The sequence below is a fragment of the Pristiophorus japonicus genome, chromosome 23 (assembly GCF_044704955.1).
Source record: "Pristiophorus japonicus isolate sPriJap1 chromosome 23, sPriJap1.hap1, whole genome shotgun sequence".
Taxonomy (NCBI): domain Eukaryota; kingdom Metazoa; phylum Chordata; class Chondrichthyes; family Pristiophoridae; genus Pristiophorus; species Pristiophorus japonicus.
In genome coordinates this window covers 33,715,739-33,733,423 of record NC_091999.1, presented here as the reverse complement: position 1 = coordinate 33,733,423, position 17,685 = coordinate 33,715,739, and the positions used below count along the sequence as shown (strand labels likewise).

Here is a 17,685-nt window from a genome sequence, read left to right as displayed (position 1 = left end):
TATCTGTGTCTCTCAGTCTTTGCCTCACTCTCTACCTCTGTCTCTTTCGAGATCTGTGCATGTGTTTGCGTGTTTGAGTCTTTGTCTCCCTCACTCTGCCTCGCTCTGACTCACTCTGTCTCTCCCTGTTTCTCTGTTTGTTTCTGTCTCTCAATCTGCCCGTGTCTTTCTCACAGTGTCCAGTTCTGTTGCAATGGGATTCTCTCAGTCTCTCTGTCTGACTGTCTCTCTCTTTCCCATCATTACTGTCTGTCTCTGTCTCTGCCTGCCTATCTCTCTTTGCCTGTCTCTGTTCGATCCTGTCTCTAACCTGTTGAGTATTTCCATCATTTTCTGTTTTTATCTCTGTCTCTCTCTCTCTCTATCTTCTCTCTCACTATCTCTCTCTCTCTCTTTGTCGCTCTCTTTGTCCATGTCTTTGTCTTTGTCTCTGGTTTTCCATTACTATTTGCCTCCCTCTCTTTATGGAGCACACACACACACATCTCTGTGTATGTGTGTGTTTGAGTCTTTCTCTCACTCAGTCTGCCTATCCATCTCAGTCTCGCACTTGATCTCACTCTATTTCTCTAGCTCGCTGTCTGTCTCTCCCTTTTTCTCTGTCTGTGTCTGTCTCTCAATGTGTCTGTCTCTTTCTCATGGTGTCCAGTTCTTTTCACAGCTCGATTCCTGATGTCTCAAAATCTACACTCGTCAGTACCTCGTTAGTATAGTCGTGAGTATCCCCGCCTGTCATGCGGGAGGAAGCATTTTCGAAATGTAGAATTGTACTTCTGTTATTCGGTTTAGATTCATATTAAAAGTTCCAGAGCAACATAGAAGAGTAAAAATACAGCAAATTGGCTCTTCCAGATTTTTGGGAAACGGAGACTTTTTCAGGACTCTGCTGCGTTCTGATGCAGAGAGATGGATGATTGAGTTTTATCTGAGTAACATTTGAAGAGGCAGAAATCCAGTAGTCGTGCCTTGTTGATTCAGGCGATGGACCAAGAAACCCATTGGCGTTTCACCGCGCAGGTTCGATCCTGCCGACTACCGATTTCAGCATTTTTTCATTCCATTTCACATTTTCACCAGATCCCTGCAAAACGGATCCTGAGTTCGATGGAATAACGTCCCACATCTTTCAACACTGACATTTACTTCTCATGTTCATTCATTTTCAATACTCACGATACATACGGATCGAAAAACGCAAACATCAGCCAAATTAGCGACAGTGATTCAGCCTGTCGATCCTTCTTTATGTCTAAGGCACTCTGTGTATGACCATTGGTGCGTGTATATTTTTGGTTATGTGTGTGTGTGTGTGTCTCTGTGTCTGTCTATCTGTATGTATGTCACTGTGTATGTGCAACTGTCTGTGGATATCATCACCATGAATTTGGTATGTACTGGAACTTTTAAAAAAGACTTGGGGAAAATAATACGGTTGTGACATTTGATATCGGCTTTGGTTCAGCGGCAGCATTTTCGACTTCAAGTCCCACTCCTGAGACTTGAGCGTATAATCTTGGCTGACACTCAAGTGCAATACTTCCGGAATTTTGCATTGTTGAAGCTGTTGACTTTTGGATGAAATGTTAAATTGAAGCTCCGTCTGCTCTCTCCGGTGAATGTGAAAGTTCCCACAGCATTATTCGAAAAAGAGCAGTGAGTTGCCCCCGTGTCACTTTTATATAAATATTCTGAAATGCTCACTGAAAACCTGTGTGTATGCGTGTGTCTGTGAGGGTGGAGCTCAAGCCCAGATTCTCACAGAGACAGAATGTGAAGGTTTGCAAGTCCCGAATGGCCGAGTGTGTAAATCGTTGCATTTAAGATCCAATGGGTTTATACCCGCGTGGGTTCGAACCCCACTCCTCGTAGCTCTTGAATTTTGCACCGATTTTCTCCCATCCTGCTCAATGTTACCCGAATGCCTTCTGTTGAATCTGTAACTCTGTCACACTCTCAACTGACAAAGAAATGGGATTGTGGAATGTATCTGTGCCTCTCACTCTCTGTCTTTAGAGAGCCCTGTATATCTTTAGGTGTTTGAGTCTCTGTCACTCTCTGACTCACTCTGTCTGAGGACCTACAAGCTGAATTCAGGGAGCTCGGAGTTAAATTAAAAAGTAGGACCTCAAAGGTCGCAAACTCAGGATTGCTACCAGTGCCACCTGCTAGTCGGATCAAGAATCGCAGGATAGCTCAGATGAATACGTGGCTTGAAATGTGGTGCAGATGGGAGGGATTCAAGTTCCTGGGACTTTGGAACCGGTTCTGGGGGAGGTGGGACCAGAACTAAAACGGAAGGTCTGCAGCTGGGCAGGACCAGAAACAATGTCCAAGGGGGAGTGTTTGCTAGTGTTATTGGGAGGGTTTAATGTAATATGGCAGGGCGACGGGAGACAGAGGGAAGTAGAATGGGCGCAGAACGAAAGTTAAAAGTAACGGTGGAGGGCAGAGAATCCCACGGCAAAAATCAAATAGGGCCACTTTACAGCAAAATTCTAAAGAATCAAAATGTATTAAAATAACAAGCCTGAAGGCTCTGTGCCTCATTGCGAGAAGTATTCGTAAAAAGGCAGTTGAATTAACTGCACAAGCAGCAATTACTGAATATGATATAATTGGCATGACGGAGACATAGCTCCAGGGTGACCAAGGCTGGGAATTCAACATTCAGGAAGCATAGACAGAAATGAAAAGGTGTTGGGGTAGCGTTGCTGGTTAAAGAGGAAATTAAGGCAATAGTAAGGAACGACATTAGCTTGGATGATGTGGAATATGTATGGGTGGTGCTGCGGAATACCAAAGGGAAGAAAACGCTCGAGGAGTTGTATACAGAACAGCAAACAGTAGTCGTGAGGTTGGGGACAGCATCAAACAAGAAATAAGGGATGCGTGCCATAAAGATACAGCAGTTATCAAGAACGACCTTGCTCTACATGTAGATTGGGTGAACCAAACAGGAAGCAATACGGTGGAGGAGGATTTCCTCGAGCGTATTAGGGATGGTTTTCTTGACCAATATGTCGAGGGACCATCTAGAGGGCTGGCCACCCTAGACTGGGTGGTGTGTAATGATAAAGGATAAATTAGCAATCTTGTTGTGCGAGGCCCCTTGGGAAGAGTGACCATAATAAGGTAGAATTCTTTATTAAGGTGGCGAGTGACACAGTTAATTCAGAGACTTGGGTCCTGAACTTAAGGAAAGGTAACTTCGATGGTATGAGACGTGAATTGGCTAGAATAGACTGGCGAATGATACTAAAAGGGTTGACGGTGGATAGGCAATGGCAAACATTTAAAGATCACATAGACGAACTTCAACAATTGTATTTCCCTGTCTGGAGTAAAAATAAAACGGGGAACGTGGCTCAACCGTAGCTAACAAGGGAAATTAAGGATAGTGTTAAATGCAAGGCAGAGGCATATAAATTGGCCAGAAAAAGCCGCAACCTGAGGACTGTGAGACATTTAGAATTCAGCAGAGGAGGACAAAGGGTTTAATTAGGAGGGGAAAATTGGATTATGAGAGGAAGCTTGTTGGAAACAGAATAAACTGAAGGAAATCCTTATTAGTCAGGTAATTGTGTTAGAGAAATTGATGGGATTGGAGACCGATAAATCCCCGGGGCCTGATAGTCTGCATTGGAAAGTACTTCAGGAAGTGGCCCTAGAAATAGTGGATTCATTGGTGATCATTTTCCAACAGTCCATCGACTCTAAATCAGTTCGTATGGACTGGAGATTAGCTGATGTAACACCACATTTTAAAAAAGGAGGGAGATAGAAAATGGATAATTATAGACCGGTTAGCCTGACATCAGTAGTGGGGAAAATGTAGGAATCAATTATTAAAGATGAAATAGCAGTGCATTTGGAAAGCAGTGACAGGATCGGTCCAAGCTGCATGAATTTATGAAAGGGAAATCAAGCTTGACAAATCTTCAGGAATTTATTGAGGATGTAACTAATATAGTGGACAAGGGGAACCAGTGCATGTGGTGTAATTACTTTCAAAAGGCTTTCAACAAGGTCCCACACACGTATTGGTGTGCAAAATTAAAGCACATGGTATTGGGGGTAATGTACTGACGTGAGTCGGGATAAACGGGTCCTTTTCAGAAAAGCAGGCAGTGACTAGTGGGGTGTTGCAGGGCTCAGTGCTGGGACCCCAGCTATTTAGATTATACATTAATGATTTAGATGAAGGAATTGAGTGTAATATCTTCAAGACTGCAGATGATACTAACAGGGTGGCGGCATGAGCTGTGAGGAGGACGCTAAAAGGCTGCAGGGTGACTTGGACAGGTTCGGTGAGTGGGCAAATGCATGGAAGATGCAGTATAATGTGGATAAATGTGAGGTTATCCACTTTGGTGGCAAAAACACGAAGGCAGAATATTATCTGTATGGCGGCAGATTAGGAAAAGGGGAGGTGCAATGGGAGCTGCGTGTCGTGGTACATCAGTCATTGAAAGTTGACATGCAGTTACAGCAGGTGGTGAAGAAGGCAAATGGTATGTTGGTCTTTATAGCTAGGGGTTTGGGGTATAGGAGTACGGAGGTCTCACTGGAGTTGTACAGGGCCTTTGTGAGACCTCACCTGGAATATTGTGTTCAGTTTTGGTCTCGTAATCTGAGGAAGGACTTTCTTGCTATTGAGGGAGTGCAGCGAAGGTTCACCAAACTGATTCCCTGGATGACAGGACTGACATATGAGGAGAGACTGGATCGACTGGGCTTGTAGTCATTGGAGAGGGGATCTCATAGAAACATAAAAAATTCTGACGGGACTTGACAGGTTTTATGCAGCAAGAACGTTCCCGATGTTGGGGAAGTCCAGAATTAGGGGACACAGTCTAAGGATAAGGGGAAGGCCATTTAGGACCGAGATGAGGAGAAACTTCTTCACTCAGAGAGTTGTTAACCTGTTGAATTCCCTATCGCAGAGAGTTGTTGATGTCAGTTCATTGGCTATATTCAAGAGGGAGTTAGATATGGCCATTAAGGCTAAAGGCATCAAGAGGTATGGAGAGAAAGCAGGAAAGGGGTACTGAGCTGAATGATCAGCCATGATCTTATTGAATGGTGGTGTTGACTCGAAAGCCCGAATGGACTACTCCCGCACCTATTTTCTATGTTTCTGTTTGTCCCTATCTCTCAATCTGTCTCTTACTTTCTCACGGTGTCAAAGTTCTGCTCCAATGGGATTCTTTCAGTCTCCCTGTCTATTTGGCACTCTCTTTCCCAGCATCACTCTCTGTCTGACTGTCTCTCTCTTTCCCATCGGCTCTCTCTATCTGTCTATGTCTCTGCCTGCCTGTCTTTCTTTGCCCTGTCTCTAACCTGCTGAGTATTTCCATCATTTTCTCTTTTAGTCTCTATCTCTCTTTCTCGATCTGTCTCTATCCTTGTCACTGTCTTTATCATTGTCTTTCTCTCACTCTTTCCCTCTCTCTCTTAATAGATCACACACACACATCTCTGTATATGTATTTGTTTGAGTCTTATCCTCACTCAGTCTTCCTCTCCTTCTCAGTCTCACACTTTCTGTCTCTCGTTGTCTCTATCTCGCTGTCTGTCTCTCCCTGTTTGTCGGTTTGTCTCTGTCTCTCAATGTGGCTGTCGACTTTTCATGGTGTCCAGTTCTGTTCACAGCTCGATTCCTGCTTTGACCGAACCTGTCAGTTCCTCATTAGTATAGTGGTGAGTGTCCTCGCCTGTCACCAGGGTTCAATTCTGACCGAAGGGGAGGCAGTTGTTTCAAAATGCAGAATTTTACTTCTGTTTCTTGGAAGAGATTCATATTAAAAAGTTCTCGAGCAATTTCGGACTGTAAAAATACAGGTAGAGGAGATTGCCTCTTCCAGACTTTAAGCAAACGGAGACTTTTTCAGGAATCTTTGGCCGTCTGCTGCACAGAGATGGATGACTGAGTTTTTTCTGCGTAATGTTGAATAAGGCAGCGACACAGTGATTAAGCCGATGGACTAGAAATCTAGTGCGATTTTGCCGCTAGGTTCGAATCCTGCTGACTACGATTCTCAGCATTTTTCATTCCATTTCACAATTTAACCAGTTCTCTGCCAAACTGATCCTGAAATAGATGGAATAACGTCCCACACATTTCAACACTGACATTTTTTTCTCATTTTTATTAATCTGCAATATTCATGATACATCCGTTTAAAAAAATCGCAAAAATCAGTCAAAGTTGCGACACTGAATCAGCCTGTCTATCCCTCGAGATGTCGAAGGCATCTGTGCATGCCCGTCGGTGCGTGTAAATTTTTGGTTATGTGTGTGTGTGTGTCTCTGTGTCTGTCTATCCCTTTATATGTCTCTGTGTATGTGCAACTGTCTGTGGAAATCATCACCATGAATTTGTAATGTACTGGAACTTATAAAAAAGACTTGGGGAAAATAATACGGTTGTGAACTTTTGTATCGGCTTTGGTTCAGTGGCAGCATTCTCGACTGAATCAGGAGTTTGTGTGTTCAAGTCGCACTCCTGAGACTTGAGCATATAATCTTGGCTAACACTCAAGTGCAGCACTTGGGGAATTTTGCAATGTTGAAGCTGTTGACTTTCGGATGAAATGTTAAATTGAAGCTCCGTCTGCACCCTCGGGTGGATATGAAAGGTCCCAGAGCATTACTCGAAACAGAATAGGAGAGTTGCCCCCGTGTCAATATTCATAAAAATGTTCGTAAATGCTCACTGAAAGCCGATGTGTATGTGTTTGTATGTGGGGTTGGGGTTGAAGCCCAGATTCTCACAGAGACAGAATCCAGAATCGCACATGACCAGGATAGCCGAGTGGTTAATTGTTGGCCTTATAATTTAATGGGTTTTTCCCGCGTGGGTTCGTACCCCACACTGGTATCTCTTTAATTAAACGCGGATTTATTCCCACTCTGATTAGTGATGCCCGATTTTCATCGGTTGAATCAACAATTTTCTGTAACTATATGACACTCTGAACCGATAATGAAATGAAATTGTGAAAGGTATCTGTGTCGCTCGGTCTCTGCCTCTCTCTCTCTTCAGAGAGTTGTGTATGTGTTTGTATGTTTGAGTCTTTGTCTCTCTCAGTCTGACTCACTCTGTCTGTCCCAGTTTTTCTGTTTGTCTCTGTCTCTCAATCTGTCTCTTTCTCACGGTGCCCACGTCTGTTCCAATGTGATTCTCTCAGACACTTTGTCTGACTGGCTCTCTCTTTCCCATCATTTCGGTCTCTCGATGTCTTTGCCTGTCTCTGTTAGTCCCTGCCTGTAAGCTGAGAAGTATTTCCATCATTTTCTGTTTTAGTCTCTATCGCTCTCTCTCTATCTGTCTCTCTCCTTGTCACTGTCTTTATCATTGTCTTTCTGTCACTCATTCCCTCTCACTTTTAATAGATCACACACACACATTTCTGTGTATGTACAGTCTTTTTCTCACTCAGTCTGCCTCTCCTTCTCAGTCTCACACTTTCTGTCTCTCGTTGTCTCTATCTCGCTGTCTGTCTCTCCCTGTTTGTTGGTTTGTCTCTGTCTCTCAATGTGTCTGTCGACTTCTCATGGTGTCCACTTCTGTTCACAGCTCGATTCCTGCTCTGACTGAGCCTCTCAGTTTCTCGTTAGTATAGTGGTGTGTATCCCTGCCTGTCACGTGGGCGACTGGGGTTCAACTCCCCGACGGAGAGGCAGTTGTTTCAAAATGCAGAATTTTACTTCTGTTTCTTGGAAGAGATTCAGATTAAAAAGTTCCAGAGCAATATAGAACTGTAAAAATATAGGTGGAGGAGAATGCCTCTTCCAGACTTTTCGCAAACGGAGACTTTTTCAGGATTCTTTGGCCGTCTGCTGCACAGAGATGGATGACTGAGTTTTTTCTGAGTAACGTTTAAAAAGCTAGCGACACAGTAGTCGTGGCCGACTGGTTAAGGCGACGGACTAGAAATCCAGTGGGATTTTCCCGTGCAGGTTCGAATCCTGCTGACTACGGTTCTCAGCATTTTTTATTCCATTTCACAATTTAACCAGTTCTCTGCCAAACTGATCCTGAGATAGATGGAATAACGTCCCACACATTTCAACACTGACATTTTTTTCTCATTTTTATTAATCTGCAATATTCACGATACATCCGTTTAAAAAAAATCGCAAAAATCAGTCAAAGTTGCGGCACTGATTCAGCCTGTCTTTCCCTCGAGATGTCGAAGGCATCCTTGCATGCCCGTTGGTGCGTGTAAATTTTTGGTTATGTGTGTGTGTGTCTCTGTGTCTATCTATCCCTATATATGTCTCTGTGTATGTGCAACTGTCTGTGGAAATCATTACCATGAATTTGGTATGTCCTGGAACTTATAAAATAATACGGTTGTGAACTTTTGTATCGGCTTTGGTTCAGTGGCAGCATTCTCGACTGAATCAGGAGTTTGTGTGTTCAAGTCGCACTCCTTGGACTTGAGCATATCATCTTGGCGAACACTCAAGTGCAGCACTTGGGGAATTTTGCAATGTTGAAGCTGTTGACTTTCGGATGAAATGTTAAATTGAAGCTCCGTCTGCACCCTCGGGTGGATATGAAAGGTCCCAGAGCATTACTCGAAACAGAGTAGGAGAGTTCCCCCCGTGTCAATATTCCCAAAAATGTTCGTAAATGCTCTCTCAAATCGATGTGCATGTGTTTTTATGTGGGGTTGGGGTTGAAGCCTAGATTCTCATAGAGACAGGATCAAGCTTCGCACAGGACCAGGATGGCCGAGTGGTTAAGCATTGGCCTTATAATTCAATGGGTTTTTCCCGCGTGGGTTCATACCCCACTTCTGGTGTATCTTTAATTTATCACGTATTTCCTTCCATTCTGATCAGTAATGCCCGATTTTCAGCGGTTGAATCAACAATTTTCTGTAACTATGTGACACTCTGAACCGATAATGAAATGAAATTGTGAAATGTATCTGTGTCGCTCGGTTTCTGCCTCTCTCTCTCTTCAGAGAGCTTTGTCTCTCTCAGTCTGACTCGCTCTGTCTGTCCATGTTTCTCCGTTTGTTTCTGTCACTCAATCTGTCTCTTTCTCACGGTGCCCACGTCTGTTCCAATTGAATTCTCTCAGACACTTTGTCTGACTGGCTCTGTCTTTCCCATCATTTCGGTCTGTCCATGTCTTTGCCTGTCTCTGTTAGTCCCTGCATGTAAGCTGAGAAGTATTTCCATAATTTTCTGTTGTAGTCTCTATCGCTCTCTCTCAATCTGTCTCTCTCCTTGTCACTGACTTTATCATTGTCTTTCTCTCACTCTTTCCCTCTCTCTCTTAATTGATCACACACACACATCTCTGTATATGTATATGTTTGAGTCTTTTTCTCACTCAGTCTGCCTCTCCTTCTCAGTCTCACCCTTTCTGTCTCTCGTTGTCTTTATCTCGCTGTCTGTCTCTCCCTGTTTGTCGGTTTGTCTCTGTCTCTCAATGTGTCCATCGACTTCTCATGGTATCCAGTTCTGTTCACAGCTCGATTCCTGCTCTGACCGAGCTTGTCAGTTTCTCGTTCGTATAGTGGTGTGTATCCCTGCTTGTCATGTGGGCGACCAGGGTTCAATTCCTCGACGGAGAGGCAGTTGTTTTAAAATGCAGAATTTTACTTCTGTTTCTTGGAAGAGATTCATCTTAAAAAGTTCCAGAGCAATATAGAACTGTAAAAATACAGGTAGAGGAGATTGCCTCTTCCAGACTTTTCGTAAACGGAGACTTTTTCAGGAGTCTTTGGCCGTCTGCTGCACAGAGATGGATGACTGAGTTTTTTCTGAGCAACGTTTAAAAAGGCAGCGACACAGTAGTCGTGGCCGAATGGTTAAGGCGATGGACTAGAAATCCAGTGGGATTTTCCTGCGCAGGTTCGAATCCAGCTGACTACGATTCTCAGCATTTTTCATTCCATTTCACAATTTTACCAGTCCTCTGCCAAACTGATCCTGAGATAGATGGAATAACGTCCCACACATTTCAACACTGACATTTTTTTCTCATTTTTATTAATCTGCAATATCCACGATACATCCGATTAAAAAATCGCAACAATCAGTCAAAGTTGCGACAGTGATTCAGCCTGTCTATTCCTCGAGATGTCTAAGGCATCTGTGCATGCCCGTTGGTGCGTGTAAATTTTTGGTTATGTGTGTCTCTGTGTCTGTCTATCTCTATTTTTGTCTCTGTGTATGTGCAACTGTCTGTGGAAATCATCATATGAATTTGGTATGTCCTGGAACTTATAAAAAAGACTTGGGGAAAATAATACGGTTGTGAACTTTTGTATCGGCTTTGGTTCAGTGGCAGCATTCTCGACTGAATCAGGAGTTTGTGTGTTCAAGTCGCACTCCTTGGACTTGAGCTTATCATCCTGGCGAACACTCAAGTGCAGCACTTGGGGAATTTTGTAATGTTGAAGCTGTTGACTTTCGGATCAAATGTTAAATTGAAGCTCCGTCTGCACCCTCGGGTGGATATGAAAGTTCCTAGTGCATTACTCGAAACAGAGTAGGAGAGTTGCCGCCGTGTCAATATTCCCAAAAATGTTCGTAAATGCTCACTGAAAGCCGATGTGTATGTGTTTGTATGTGGGGTTGGGGTAGAAGCCCAGATTCTCAAAGAGACAGAATCCAGATTCGCACTGGACCAGGATAGCCGAGTGGTTAATGCGTTGGACTTATAATTCAATGGGTTTTGCCCGCGTGGGTTCGTACCGCACTTCTGGTATCGCTTTTATTTATCACGTATTTCCTCCCATTCTGATCAGTGATGCCCGATTTTCAGCGGTTGAATTAACAATTTTCTGTAACAATGTGACACTCTGAACCGATAATGAAATGAAATTGTGGAATGTATCTGTGTCGCTCGGTCTCTGCCTCTCTTCTCTTCAGAGAGCTGTGTATGTGTTTGTATCTTTGAGTCTTTGTCTCTCTCAGTCTGACTCACTCTGTCTGTCCCTTTTTCTCCGTTTGTTTCTGTCACTCAATCTGTCTCTTTCTCACGGTGCCCACGTCTGTTCCAATGGGAATCTCTCAGACTCTTTGTCTGACTGGCTCTCTCTTTCCCATCATTTCGGTCTGTCCATGTCTTTGCCTGTCTCTGTTAGTCCCTGCCTGTAATCTGAGAAGAATTACCATCATTTTCTGTTTTAGTCTCTATCTCTCTCTCTCTATCTGTCTCTCGCCTTGTCACTAACTTTATCATTGTCTTTCTATCACTCTTTCCCTCTCTCTCTTAATAGATCACACACACACATCTCTGTATATGTAGACGTTTGAGTCTTTTTCTCACTCAGTCTGCCTCTCCTTCTCAGTCTCACACTTTCTGTCTCTCGTTGTCTCTATCTCGCTGTCTGTCTCTCACTATTTGTCGGTTTGTCGTTGTCTCTCAATGTGTCTGTCGACTTCTCATGGTGTCCAGTTCTGTTCACAGTGGCTCGATTCCTGCTCTGACAGAACTGGCTCCCGTCAGTTCCTCGTTTGTATAGTGGTGAGTATCACCGCCTGTCAAGCGGGAAACCGGATTTCAATTCCCTGACGGCGAGGCAGTTGTTTCAAAATGTTGAATTTTACTTCTGTTTCTTGGTAGAGATTCATATTAAAAAGTTCCAGAGCAATATCGATCTGTAAAAATATAGGTAGAGGAGATTGCCTTTTCCAGACTTTTCGCAACCGGAGACTTTTTCAGGATTCTTTGGCCGTCTGCTGTACATAGATGGATGACTGAGTTTTTTCTGCGTAACGTTGAACAAGGAAGCGAGACAGTAGTCGTGGCCGAGTGATTAAGGCGATGGACTAGAAATCCATTGGGGTTTTACCGCGCAGGTTCGAATCCTGCCGACTACGATTCTTAGCATTTTTCATTCCATTTCACAATTTAACCAGTTCTCTGCCAAACTGATCCTGAGATAAATGTAATAACGTCCCTTACATTTCAACACTGACATTTTTTTCTCATTTTTATTAATCTGCAATATTCACGATACATCCGTTTAAAAAAATCGCAAAAATCAGTCAAAGTTGCGACACTGATTCAGCCTGTCTATTCCTCGAGATGTCGAAGGCATCTGTGCATGATCGTCGGTGCGTGTAAATTTTTGGTTTTGTGTGTGTGTGTCTCCGTGTCTGTTTATCTCTATTTATGTCTCTGTGTATGTGCAACTGTCTGTGGAAATCATCACCATGAATTTAGTATGTCCTGGAACTTATAAAAAAGACCTGGGGAAAATAATACGGTTGTGAACTTCTGTATCGGCTTTGGTTCAGTGGCAGCATTCTCGACTGAATCAGGAGTTTGTGTGTTCAAGTCGCACTCCTTGGACTTGAGCATATCATCTTGGCGAACACTCAAGTGCAGCACTTGGGGAATTTTGCAATGTTGAAGCTGTTGACTTTCGCATGAAATGTTAAATTGAAGCTCCGTCTGCACCCTCGGGTGGATATGAAAGGTCCCAGAGCATTGCTCGAAACAGAGTAGGAGTGTTGCCCTCGTGTCAATATTCCTAAAAATGTTCGTAAATGCTCACTAAAAGCCGATGTGCATGTGTTTGTATGTGGGGTTGGGGTTGGAGCCCAGATTCTCACAGAGACAGAATCCAGGTTCGCACAGGACTAGGATAGCATAGTGGCTGAGGCGTTGGCATTATAATTCAATTGGTTGTTCCCGCGTGGGTTCTTCCCCACTCCTGGTATCTCTTTAATTTAACACGGATTTCCTCCCATTCTGATCAGTGATGCCGGATTTTCATCGGTTGAATCAGCAATTTTATGTAACTATGTGACACTCTGAACCGATAATGAAATGAAATTGTGAAATGCATCTGTGTCGCTCGGTCTCTGCCTCTCTCTCTCTTCAGAGAGCTGTGTATGTGTTTGTATATTTGAGTCTTTATCTCTCTCAGTCTGACTCACTCTGTCTGTCCCTGTTTCTCTGTTTGTCTCTGTCTCTCTATCTATCTCTTTCTCACGGTGCCCACGTCTGTTCCAATGGGATTCTCTCAGACTCTTTTTCTGGCTGGCTCTCTCTTTCCCATCATTTCGGTCTGTCCATGTCTTTGCCTGTCTCTGTTAGTCCCTGCTTGAAAGCTGAGAAGTATTTCCATCATTTTCTGTTTTAGTCTCTATCGCTCTCTCTCCATCTGTCTCTCTCCTTGTCACTGTCATTATCATTGTCTTTCTATCACTCTTATCCTCTCTCTCTTAATAGATCACACATGCACACATCTCTGTAAATGTATATGTTTGAGTCTTTTTCTCACTCAGTCTGCCTCTCCTTCTCAGTCTTACAATTTCTGTCTCTCGTTGTTTCTATCTGGCTGTCTGTCTCTCCCTGTTTGTTGCTTTGTCTCTGTCTCTCAATGTGTCTGTCGAACTCATGGTGTCCAGTTCTGTTCACAGCTCGATTCCTACTCTGATAGAACTCATGCTCGTTAATATCGTGGTGATTATCCCCTCCTATTATGCCAGAGACCGTGGTTCTACTTCCCGACGCGGTGGCAGCATTTGCAAAATGCAGAATTTTACTTCTGTTTCTTGGTGTTGATTCATATTAAAAAGTTCCAGAGCAATATAGAACAGTACAAATACAGGAAGAGGAGAATGCCTCTTCCAGATTTTTAGCAAACGAATACTTTTTCCGGATTCTGTGGCCGTCTGCTGCACAGAGATGGATGACTGAGTTTTATCTGAGTAACATTGAATGATGCAGCGAGCTAGTAGTCGTGGCCGAGTGGGTAAGGCAATAGACAAAAAATCCATCGGGGTTTCTCTGAGCAGGTTTGAATCCTGCCGACTATGTTTCTCAGCATATTTCATTCTGTTTCACAATTTAACCACGTTACTGCAAAACTGATTCTGAGATAGATGGAGCAACGTCCCACATCTTTCGATGCAGCCGCTGTTTTCTTTCTTTCATTAATCTGCAGTATTCACGATACAAACGGATAGAAAAACGTAAAAGCCAGCCAAAGTAGCGACAGTCACACTGCCTGTCTATCCATTTATTTGTCTAAGGCAACCGGTGTATATCTTGATCTGGGTGTCATGGTACATCAGTCATTGAAAGCTGCATGCAGGTGCAGCAGGCGGTGAAGAAGGCAAATGGCATGTTCACCTTCATAGCTAGGGGATTTGAATATAGGAGCAGGGAGGTCTTACTGCAGTTGTACAGGGCCTTGTTGAGGCCACACCTGGAATATTGTGTTCAGTTTTGGTCCACGAATCTGAGGAAGGACGTCCTTGCTATTGAGGGTGTGCAGCGAAGGTTCACCAGCATGATTCCCGGGATGGCAGGATTGACATATGAGGAGAGACTGGATCAACTGGGCTGGTATCCACTGCAGTTTAGAAGAATGAGAGGGGATCACACAGAAACATATAAAATTCTGACGAGATTGGACAGCTTCGAGGCTGGAAGAATGTTCTCGTTGCTGGGGAGTATGAGACCAAGGAGTACAGTCTAAGAGTAAGGGGTAAGCCATTTAGGACCGAGATGAGGAGAAACTTCTTCACTCAGAGAGTGGTTAACCTGTGAAATGTTCTACCGCAGAAAGTCGTTGAGGCCAGTTCGTTAGATATATTCAAAAGGGAGTTAGATATGGCCCTTATGGCTAAAGAGATCAAGTTGTATGGAGAGAAAGCAGGAAAGGGGTACTGAGGTTGAATGATGAGCCATGAGCTTATTGAATGGTGGTGCAGGCTCGAAGGGCCGAATGGCCTACTCCTGCACCTAATTTCTATGTCTCTATGTTTCTATGTTGATGCGTGTAAAGTTTTGGTTATTGTGTGTGCTTGTGTCTGTGTATGTCTATCTGTATGTATGTCTCTGTGTATGTATAACTGTCTGTGGAAATCATCACCATGAATTATGTACATCCTGGAACTTTTTAAAAAACTTGGGGAAAATAATACGGTTTTGAACTTTGAGATCGGTTTTGGTTCAGTGGCTCCATTTTCGACTGAATCAGGAGGTTGTATGTGTAAGTCCCACTCCTGAGACTTGAACACATCATCTTGGATGACACTCAAATGCAGTACTTGGGGAATGTTGCATTGTTGAAGCTGTTGACCATCGGCTGAAATTTTAAACTGAAGCTCCATTTGCACCCTCGGGTGGATGTGAAAGTTCCCAGAGTCTTAGTCGAAAAAGAATAGGAGAGTTGCGCCCATGTCAATATTACGAACAATTTTCGTAAATGCTCCCTAAAATCCTGTGTGTCTGTGTGTCGCTGTGGGGGTGGAGCTGATGCCCAGATTCTCACAGGCAGAGTCCAACCTCTGACAGGATCAGGACCAGGATGGCCGAGTGGTAAAGGCGTTGGATTTAAGATGTAATGGGTTTATCCCCGCGTGGGTTTTAACCACAATCCTGGTAATTCCTTAATTAAATGTAGATTTTTCCCATCCTGCTCAGTGATACCCGATTCTCATCTGCTGAATCTCCAATTTTCTGCAACGATATGACATTCTGAGCCGATAATGAAATGAAATTGTGAAATGGATCTGTGTCGCTCGGTCTCTGCCGCTCCCTCTCTTTAGAGAGCTGTGTTTGTGTTTGTGTGTTTGAGTCTTTGTCTCTCTCAGTCTGCCACTCTCTGTCTGACTGTCTCTCTCTGTCCCATTATCTCTGTCTGTCCATGTCTTTGCCTGTCTCTGTTAGTCCCTGACTCTAACCTAATAAGTATTTCCATTATTTTCTGTTTTTGTCTCTACGTCTCTCTCTCTCTCTATCTATCTGCCTCTCTCTCTATCTATCTGTCTTTCTCTCTATCTGTCTCCCTCTTTGTCTCTCTCTTTGTCCCTGTCCTTTTCTCTGTCATTCCATCGCTAATTGCCTCCCTCTCTTTATGGAGCACGCAAATACATTTCTGTGTATGTATGTGTTTGAGTCTTTTTCTCATTCAGTCTGATCCTCCCTTTCAGACTCACACTTTATGTCTCTATTTGTCTCTATCTCGCTGTCTGTCTCTCCCTGTTTCCCTGTTTGTCTCTGGTTCTCAATGTGTCTGTCTCTTTCTCACGGTGTCCAGTTCTGTTCGAAAGGGATTCACTCAGTCTCTCTGTCTGACTGTCTCACTCTTTCCCATCATCTCTGTCTGTCTATGTTTCTGCCTGTCTGTCTCTCTTTGCCTGTCGCTGGTAGTTCCTGTCTCTAACCTGCTGAGTATTTCCATCATTTTCTGTTTATATCTTTGTCTCTCTCTCGACCTGTCGCTCTCTCTCTATCTGTCTCTCACCTTGTCACTGTCTTTATCACTGTCTTTCTCTCACTCTTTCCCTCTGTTTTTATAGATCACACACACACACATCTCTGTATATGTAGGTGTTTGAGTCTTTTTCTCGCTGTCTCTGACTGACTTTTCAGTCGCACCCTTTCTGTCTCTCGTTGTCTCTCTCTCGCTGTCTGTCTATCCCTGTTTGTCGGTTTGTCTCTGTCGATCAATGTGTCTGTCGACTTCTGTTCACAGCTTGATTACTACTCTGACGCAACCCGTTCCCTCGTCAGTATCGTGGTGATTATGCCCCCCTGTTACGCGGGAGAACCGGGTTCAATTCACCGACGGAAAAGCAGCTTTTTCAAAATGTCGAATTTTTCTTCTGTTTCTTGGTATAGATTAATATTAGAAAGTTCCAGAGCAATATAGAACAGTAAAAATACAGCAAGAGGAATTGCCTCTTCCAGATTTTTTGCAAACGGAGACCTTTTCAGTATTCTGTGGCCGTCTGCTGCACAGAGATGGATGACTGAGTTTTTTCTGAGTAACATTTAAAGTGCCAGCAACGCAGTAGTTGTTGCCGAGTGGTTGAAGCGATGGCCTAAAAATCCTTTGGGTTTTCTGCGCGTAGGTTCGAATCCTGCCGACTACAATTCAAAGCATTTTTCATTCCATTTTACAATTTAACCAGGTTTTTGCAAAATGGATCCTGAGATCGGCGGAATAACGTCCCACACATTTCAACACTGACATCTATTTCTCATTTTTATTAATCTGCAATATTCATGATACATACGGATAGAAAAACACAAAAATCAGCCAAAGTAGCGACAGTGATTCAGCCTGTCTATCCCTCTATATGTCTAAGGCATGTCTGTTGGTGCATGTATATTTTTGGTTATGTGTGTGGGTGTGTGTGTCTCTGAGTCTGTCTATCTGTATGTATGTCTCTGTGTATGTGCAACTGTCTGTGCAAATCATCACGATGAATTTGGTATGTGCTGGAATTTTTTAAAAAGTCTTGGGGAAAATAATACGGTTGTGAGCTTTGGTATTGGCTTTGGTTCAGTGGCAGTATCCTCGACTGAAAAACGCAAAAGACAGCCAAAGTTGCAAAAGTGACCCTGCCTGTCTATCCATATATTTGTCTAAGGCAATCTTTGTATATCTTGATCTGGGTGTCATGATACATCAGTCATTGATTGTTGGAATGCAGGTGCAGCAGGCGTTGAAGAAGGCAAATGGCATGTTCCCCTTCATAGCTAGGGGATTTGAGTAGAGGAGCAGGGAGGTCTTACTGCAGTTGTACAGGCGCTCCGTGAGACCACACCTGGAATATTGTGTTCAGTTTTGGTCTCCGAATCTGAGGAAGGACGCCCTTGCTATTGAGGGAGTACAGATTGATTCCCGGGCTGGCAGGACTGACATATGAGGAGAGACTGGATGAACTGGGCTGGTATCCACT

General features: G+C 43.6%; 2 non-coding genes across 2 annotated transcripts; both read left to right on the top strand.

The window, feature by feature from the left end:
- Nucleotides 1-10,653: 10,653 nt before the first annotated feature.
- On the top strand, nucleotides 10,654-10,735 carry trnai-uau (transfer RNA isoleucine (anticodon UAU)). Its single transcript has one exon. It is a non-coding gene; the product is annotated as a tRNA-Ile (tRNA).
- Nucleotides 10,736-11,771: 1,036 nt separating this feature from the next.
- trnas-aga (transfer RNA serine (anticodon AGA)) lies at nucleotides 11,772-11,853 on the top strand. Its single transcript has one exon. It is a non-coding gene; the product is annotated as a tRNA-Ser (tRNA).
- The last annotated feature ends 5,832 nt before the right edge of the window (nucleotides 11,854-17,685 follow it).